This window comes from Myotis davidii, unplaced genomic scaffold (assembly GCF_000327345.1).
Source record: "Myotis davidii unplaced genomic scaffold, ASM32734v1 scaffold187, whole genome shotgun sequence".
Classification (NCBI taxonomy): domain Eukaryota; kingdom Metazoa; phylum Chordata; class Mammalia; order Chiroptera; family Vespertilionidae; genus Myotis; species Myotis davidii.
The window spans coordinates 2568434-2577488 of NW_006383018.1; the positions used below are offsets into that span (position 1 = coordinate 2568434).

Sequence of the window (9055 nt, forward strand, 5' to 3'; positions counted from 1 at the left end):
AGAACCAAGCGTGCAACGAACCATGACCTCCTGGTTTATAGGTCGATGATCAACCACTGAGCCACACTGGCAGGGCCAGAGACTGATTTTGAATGAGGTCAAGCCTTTCCTCAATGTCCTGTATCTGGTGACTATGAGGCAGGGGTACAAAAGCCTGCTCATGTCTGCCCAAGCAAGGTGGCACGGCGTTACCGGCCTGCTTGCAGTTGGACTTTCTTTGTTCAGTCCTTCTTCCTTCTCCTTCCTTTCACTGATAAACATATTGTATCCTTCTCCATAATCAGCATATTGTACCCCAGACTCCATCTGGAAAACCCACCTGATGATATGCTGTCATAAAGATTAATTTAAAAATACAGTCTCACCCTTTAATTTAACAAGGACTTGTTTTGTTTCAGGGAAGTTACTGTTAGAATATGGGGTTCTTGCCTAAGTGTCCAAGTATACCAGATATTATACTAGAAAAAAATAGTTGAGTTCAGAGTGGAAAAGAAATAATATGGTTTAGCAAGAATTTCTAAAAAAGTTAACTTTGATTAGCAGTAATTGAATTCATAAAATTGTAGCATCCTTTTGAAGTTACTAAATTCTTGACATGTCCTATTAAAATTTAACGAAAATATATTCATATATGTCATCTAATATTCTTACTATATATTATTAGTGAAAAAAGATGAGTGTGATTTGCTTACTATAGAAAACTATTATTATTCCCTAATATTCAGATCCCAACATCTGCAGGAAGATGAACTGATAGATCCCAATCCTGATTGATATATCCCCAAAAATGTATTACCCAGGCACCCCAGAGAAAGCCACTGTTACCATGTGTTATCTTCCTTTATGACTCAGACTCGCATGTTATATGTTTGTTTATATGTGTAGTTTTTTATATGTATGCGATATTCACATACGACATATGCTGTTTTCTTAACAATTATACTAACAGAAGTTAATGCGACCATTATTTCAAATCAATAAATGTAGTTATGTATCAGTAATTAGCCACATTTGAAAATGCATGCACCTTTTGTATTAATATAAAAATCCCATGCTTTGATATCATTTTAAATCTTTGATAAATTTAAAATTTTTAATAAAACAAATTCAAATAATGCTGATTTTAAAAGAGTTTATTAGATACTCAATTCTGGCTTTTAACATTAAAATCCACATGTTTGATAAATGCAGACACTAAGTCAGCTTGCATCCCACAAGCTTTTCTAACATAGTGTTAAGAGTCAGGCATCTATGTGGTCACCTTCCATGTCAAGTATGGTTTCTGCTATATTGTTCCTAATAAAAATTATTACAACTAGCTTCATATATTGATTATGATAATTACATGCCAGATCTACTAATTTATTTTTAAGTAAATATTCTGATATTTTGCCCCAAATTCTCCAGTATGATTTTCTGAAAAACAATTTATAATTATTTCAAATCTGAGCACCAGTAACTTCTAAATTTTTCTAAGACTGACTTTCAAATGGTATTTTCAACCACAGCATCAGAAAAGCACTACCCGAATTCATCCTCGACAGACTTGGTGAAATTTTATTCTTTCTCTTGAAAACTTTTTCAGTAACCTTTTTATGGCGAATTGCACTAATTTAAAAAACATGAAAAGATATTTTTAGCTCTGATTCACTACATACATAACTAGATTCTGGCGTAGAAGCTTAAAACATATCACGAGGAGCAATAATGTTGGTCTTTGCTTCTTGAAGTTTCTGGATTCATATTCAGAACATCAATTCAATATGCCAAATATATCACATCCCTGCGAAAGTTATTATCTTGGCAAGTTTGCAAATATCTAATGATTGAGGACAAAAATAAAAGAGTTATTTTTTCCAAGGTGTTTTAAATTTTCTTCTCATGCCTAGCAAGTAGTTAAGCACATTTTTCTTCCTCTGTGATTTCAGCAAAGCTGGTAGCAAAAGGGACAAAAAAGAGTGATGATTTGATTTCTGATCAATTTTTTTATGACAGAGAAGTCAGCAACTTGACATTTGGTGATAGATCCTGAAAAAGAAATACTTTGGAATTTTTACTCCATTTTAACTTTTGGCAACACTGAGAAGAAAAACATCACGACTTTTGTTTTATTGCCCTCTGTGATCTGAGGTCTTTTTATACTTTATTATTAAAAGTGCTACTTGAAACAAAACTTTTAACAATATTTGTGGATTCCTAACGTGTTTCACTGTTCCTCAATTTCTTGCGCTTCAGAGCATCACACTCTGTAGGTAAAAACTTGCATTAAAAAATAATGTTGGTGTGATCCTTGTACTCATTGAGTTTGAGAAACATAAATTACTTTTGCCTTGTTATGTGCTATACTGAAATAATGGCAAAATATTTTTTAAAGTGGAGAGCTTGCATAAATATGCTTCTTCATGTGCATCACAAGGATAATGGTATAAATGGTCCTTTTAAACAAGTACAACAAGCAGACATTTTACATACTTCACTGTTTTGCCAGGACTTTTCTGAAAACTTTGTCATTTTATGCTCTGTGTATTCCCAAAAGCCAGAGAGATTTACATGAACTCTGCATTTGCAATATAAATTTATTTTTCAAACTATTGTTCCAATTAGAGAGTTCTTTATCCCATTTTGGAGTCTGTGGTCTACACCCTGATCCCATAAATAATCAGATATTCATAACTAAGCTTAAAAAATTAGAAGTATTCAGCATTGTAAAAAATTAATAACATTACTTCTAATACATCCCTCTGTATTTCCTTGGGGGGACAAAAACCTCCTAAAATTATTACTACTAGGTCCAGTGATATGAACACAAGTTATAAATGTTTCATTTTAGGTAAGAAGAGGAAGAGTGATATTCTCATTTATTTGATTATCATTCTTATTTCACTTACAATCACCAATAAGCACCTAAATATTATATGCTTTTTATGTATTTTCATATATTTTTAAAAAATATATATTTTATTGATTTTGTACAGAGAGGAAGGGAGAGGGATAGAGAGTCAGAAACATCGATGAGAGAGAAACATCGATCAGCTGCCTCCTGCACACCTCTTACGGGGATGTGCCCGCAACCCAGGTACATGCCCCCGACAGGAATCGAACCTGGGACCTTTCAGTCCGCAGGCTGACGCTCTATCCACTGAGCCAAACCAGTCAGGGCTACTTTCATATATTTTATAATACTTCATTATAAGGGTTTGGAAAGAAATTGATTTTCAGTTTGTATGCCAAAAAAAAGATGGGTGACAAATTAGCAAACTATAATTGTTCTTTTGTTATGATCAGGTTCCAGAATTACTATTTTCAAAATTAGAAAAACATGTATCTGAACCTCATTATAGTCTAATTCATAAAGTTCTAAGCCTGAACCTCATTATAGTATAATTCATAAAGTTCTAAGCTACGCATCTGGTATGATTGGTCCCTAACTGAGTCCTACTCTTACCCTTTAGAAGCAAAATGATAAAAAAGGCTCCTCTATTCTTTCTTTTTTTAAAAAAAATATATTTTGTTGATTTTTCACAGAGAGGAAGGGAGAGAGATAGAAAGTTAAAACCCTCAGTGCTGCTCCTCTTTCTCCTCTCTTCCACGTTAGTTCTCTGCTTCTAAGTTATTTTGCTTATGTTGTTTCTACCCTATAATTTTGGATCTTCCATATTTCTAGTAGGGCAAGTCCAGAAGGTATTTTTGGAGTTAAAGTTTTCCTGCGAACTATTCCAGTTCCTTTATTTTTTTCCCCCCATCACATGCTCTGACTCCAAAAATTTTTACATGCCTCACTTTATAACCCTCCTCCTGCCCCCAAATTCTTGAGGATGCTGGCTGATCAGAGCATTCCATTCTTTATACCCATTGGCCTCTTATTTTTCCTTTCAACAATCCACCTGGCTTCAAAACAGCATGAACATCTTTTTAAAGCGGCTATTTGACTCTTAAAATTTATTATATGGTTAGGCTTGTGAATGGTTTGCCAGAGGGCAGAGAAACCATAGTGGCTGGCTCTTTCCTCCACTGTTTCACGAGAGCACTCTTTACCCATTCTTTTCAATGCAGGAATAGCGTATGGTTTTGAAGAACTACAGCATTCTACTTCCGGAGATCTTCCTAAAATTCTTAACACTTTCTAAATCTATACGTTGCATTTAATGTTATAAAGGAACATCATTTATATCTCCTAGAAGTTTGATAAAGTAAATAACTTATATAGATATAGATATGTGTGAAGTTTATGAATTAGCCCCTGTGATATTGAAATGCTTCAGACACTTGAACTAGTGGAGCATGAATATCTGCATTGTTTTGACCAGAGAAGAATGGCTCACAACAGTCTTTCCGCCACAGTACAACTATACAATCTGTCTACCCTGATGCCATTGCCAGGAGCCAAATAGGAAGGCTTTTTGTTTTAATGGAAAAGGCCTTTTCAGGTGGCTGGTTTTGCATGATGGACATGTGGTTGGAAATGCTTTCTGTCCGGTCACCAGCCCCAGGCTGCCCATGCAGTTTGGATTCAGAATTAACATCTGAAACCAATTAGGCAGAATTATGGGAGAGCTAAGTCACATATAGGTTTATTGTGACCCCAAAGAAGGAGGATATATTATACTTAAATAATAATAATTTAAACAGGGGTAAAACACAGCACTGTGATTGCCATGGCAGGAGTTTTGTGTATGTTAAGCACCCTTGCCCTCCCCAGGGAATGTGTGTGGTTTACTGGTAGAATGTCAAACATTTCCTAAGTGGTTTAACACCAGATAAAAATAAAACAACTCAGAAAAAGGCTTTGTAATATATAAAGTAAATCTGCTCAGGAATGGTGGAATATGTGAGAATATTCCATTGGAGAACATATTTTTTGGGTGATGATGGCATAAATTGGAAGACCTTATTCTCTCTATTGTCATGCCATGTCCTATGAGGCATCATGAGGCACAGCAATCCAGTTGTAATTAGAATTTCTACTTCAGAAGGAAGAGATAGCATTTTTGTACTTGTTCATGAATGTCTTCTTTTTTTTGTCTTTAAAGGTAAGGGATTTCAATGCATTAGCATAAAGCCTAAATAACACTTGATAGAATACGGCGAAGTTTTATTTTTGTAACCACTGTTGTAAAAACGGACCCCTTTGATACATAGTGGGTACAAACTTCCTCTCTAAAGCATCTTGAATGGCTTTGATTTTGTCTTAAAGGAAAGTTGATTAATGTTTCTTTTCATCTTTTTCTCACTAATGAATGATGCTCACATGTTGGATCTCATAGCGTTAAGTTTCATTAATTATAATTTGGGAATGAAATAGTTGAGTACTACAAAGCTTCATGTAAAAAAATGCGATTTCAAAATCAATTTAAACCTGTGGACTTCATATGAGAGCTGTTTGGAACTAACTGCTCAGTAATTTGATGTATTAATTCTTACAACAGTGTAAGCTGATTAAAACGAAGATTATAGCTAGAGGAAAATGGCATTGATTACTGTAGAAGAAAGGAGGGCTCAACTTCTATAAGTTTTCTTCAGTTGCCTCTGGCAGCAACTATTCCCCAGTGCATTACATGACTTTAATGAGCTTTAGGTGAAATAGATTAAACGCTAAAACGATAGTGAGTTCTACCAAAGTTCATAACTACCCTTCACGTATGATTCTATTTAGAATGCATGTGGCATGTTACAAACCTAGGACTACGATAATGAAGGTGACATTAGCCAGTAACAGAGTAGACATCACATTTGCTATACATGTTTCCATGGTCACTGCTGTTGTCATTAATTTTGGGGCCATATACAGTACCATTGAAGAGTGGCAATAATTGCTCTTGTCTTCTAGAAATTCGCAAATTTCTTGATATGATTTTTTTTTTTTTTACCAGTCAGAGCACAATTTAAAGGTTCATTATAATAGGGTTACTCACCTGAAGAAGCTAGGAGTGTCTATAATCAAACTGGGATGAGGACTAGGGAACTTCTTAAACAAAAAAATGAGTTGAAAAGAGGACTCTAGATTCTTATGCTTCCAATTTGCACATGTTATCAACTAATTCTTAACATTTCCCATATTTTTTAATCACATGGTTCCACTTAATTTTTGTTTTGTTTTGTAAAACTAAGTTTTCATTTATTTCAAAATAAAAGTATAACTGAACCTTAGTATTTAAACATAACATAAGCCTATCCTTTAAGAAAGAAATTCAGAATTAATTTTATTTTCTGGACTCTTTCCATAGTCTTACTGTTGTAAAGCAGTTATTTTTTTAATATTATAAAAATTACACCACACTTGAATATATTGACTCTTGCCTGCAAAATGGAAAACTAAATGGCACAGAAGTAAATGATGTGAGGCTATGTTAAACATAACTTCAAAGTGAGGGTTTCTGGTGGTTATCCTCAGGAAGACTTTTTTTTATTTTTATTTTTAGCATAGGTTCTAAAAATAGGGCTGTGCTATTTTCAATGTCATATTTTGGCAATGATTCTGAAGAATCTCAAAATTAGCTGACAAATATTGTGGACACCATGCTTCACATTAAAGGAGAATGGAAACAAGTGCATGTTTTGGGGAAGGGGCTTCATGTGGATTGCTGCTTCATGAGACAGTGGAGAATTATAACCCCACCATTCTTTTTGGCATTGTTTCTGTAAGTGCTGACTGTGACATATGTTGCTTGTAGGTAAACAGCATCTATAATATATTAGAAGCATAATATGCTAATTAGACCAGACAGCCAAACGATCTTCCAGACGTCCTTCTGGATGACCTTCAGGATGAAGCCAGAGCTGCGAGGGTTGAGGCAAGCTGTCGCAGCTGAGAGGGCCGAGTCCCTTGCACGAATTTCGTGCATCGAGCCTCTAGCATTTGTATAAGAATCCTAGGAACTAACTTCAGAAGGCGCAGACTCCGATCTTCAGTCATCGCAGTTCCCGGAGATCTGCTGACCTTCAAACATAGAATCAGGATGAGGTAGAACCAGGATAAAGAAGACTGAGATAAGCACATCAGACCATCATTTGACCCGTTTTAAAATATTGGCAAGGACTGTGCTGGCCTGCCCAGAGAGGACTTTTCAACTGCCTCCCCTTGATTCTTTGTTTTGCTTTCCCTCTCCCGCCCGATAAAAACCTCTGCCCGCACTGCGATGGGGAGCTGGGCTTTGTGACAAGAGTCCCCCATCTTCTCAAGTGTTTGGCAGTTGAACAAAGCCCTTTCTTTTGCATCTGCCTCTCGATTTTGGGTTTTGTGGCAGCAGACAGCCAAACTCGGATTCCGGTTACACTACCGCAAAAGCATAACTTCTTTGAGGATCTTGGTATCTCTTGAATAGTGGGTTTGATCCTATGAAAGACCAACCATTGGAAACCTCACTGCATAGAAACTATAAGCACCTACTGAACGGCTAAGCCTACTCAACAATTGACATAACTGTTTCTGCCCTGGAAAATGTGTGGGTAAATTTCACCCCCAAGGTCTTGTGTGAGTTTGTGGTCTTCAGAGAGCCTTTTTACCAGTGGCTTTCAGTGCAGGGATGTTGCTTCTTTCCCCTGTCCAAAGTGAATTTCAGAAAGGGTCAGAGATGGAGAGTGGGAAAACATGAAGAAATGAATGTTCTAGTCCAGCTTGTTCCTCTTCTTTGTTATTGGCTGGCCTCTCTTTCCCAATGCTCTTTTAGAGGGCTGTTCTCCACTCAGTCATTATATTCATAATTTATCGTTGGAGTGTTCTTTCATGTCCTTTCTTTTAAGTCTCATGGCTGTGTACTATCCGTCATGTGGCTCTTGGCTCTCAGCTCCACAGATGATTGAAATTAACTGAGACTACTGTGTGAAAGTGCTTGTGAGTGAAAAGTCTGTTCGATTTTCTGTGGTCTTTCTGTATCCTGCCTTTTTTACAAAAGGAGATTTCTCTCCTGTCATCTGTATTGATCCAGCCACAGAGTAATCAGATCAATATGGGGAAACCGAAATTATAAATGTGGCAAACTTCTTCATAGAGAGTATTTCTGTTCAGGCCATTAGGATTGCAGATATGTTCCTCAGAGTGCTTCCCCTAGAATCACTCCTGCACATATGTAAATAACCAAATAATTGCTATCTGATGAATCATCAACAACAAGGAAAGAGGAGCCTGATTTTGAAATAAGGATACGCTGGTGTGGGGTTTGAGCCTTTGCAGCCCCTTTCTGCTCTCAGTCTGCCTTCCACGTCATTTGTAAGCCTAGCCATACTTGATGGCTTCATTTGAAACCACCCACTTCATGGGAGATTGATGAGGTGTTCTCAGGCATTCAGGTAAACTGTCAGACACAAGCACTTCTAAATGCATTGCTCTGAAGAACAGCAGCAGTGACGGAGTGAATAGGATTGGAGGTGTGGGAAGGTGAGGTGCGACATAATGCAGTGAGGGCAAGAGGAAATATTAGCCAAGAGCCAACATAGAGATTGAAGGGCGAAGAGTGATTGTGTGTGATCTGCAGTCACCAGGCCGCTAGTCTAACGGTGCCCCTTTTATTATTAAAACAAGAAATAACCAGAGATCAAGCCAGATAGAACTGAGATGAGTCACACATCATCAGAGGATAGTGATTCTACACAGGATGACTTTTAAAAAAATGGAATGACAAGGTACTTTCTAGCATTATTGTTTAGTTCTGTTTATGGACCAGAGCAAATGATAAGGGGTACATAATCCAATCATTTGTATTAAAAAGAGATGTTAAAAAGAAGGAAATGTTATAAAAATTTGTAATTTTGGCACATTTAATGCAGTTTCAAATGTAGTGCTGTGTATTTAAAAAGAGAGAAAAAAGAAACAGCTCTTAATGCAGGTAGAACAGAAATGTGCTAGGGTGTAAAATGGGACCTTGTACTACCTCATCTCTTCCTCCATCTGAGATTCTCTGAATTCTTACACCTAATCATGCAGAGCAATTGGAGGTTAATAGTGTATTTGGAGATGTAGCTTCAGTGGTTGTGTACAGGGAGCAGTGGAGTGTGCGTGAGAATGGCTGGGCATGCAGACAGGAAAACATATAAAAGGATGAAATGCTAAACAAAGGAG

The 9055-nt window shown here is 36.6% G+C and overlaps 1 protein-coding gene across 4 annotated transcripts in view; it reads left to right on the forward strand.

The window, feature by feature from the left end:
* The window catches only part of CDK14 (cyclin-dependent kinase 14), a 506888-nt gene that overhangs the window by 231678 nt on the left and 266155 nt on the right, over positions 1-9055 (forward strand). The gene's annotated exons all lie outside the window — the stretch shown is intronic.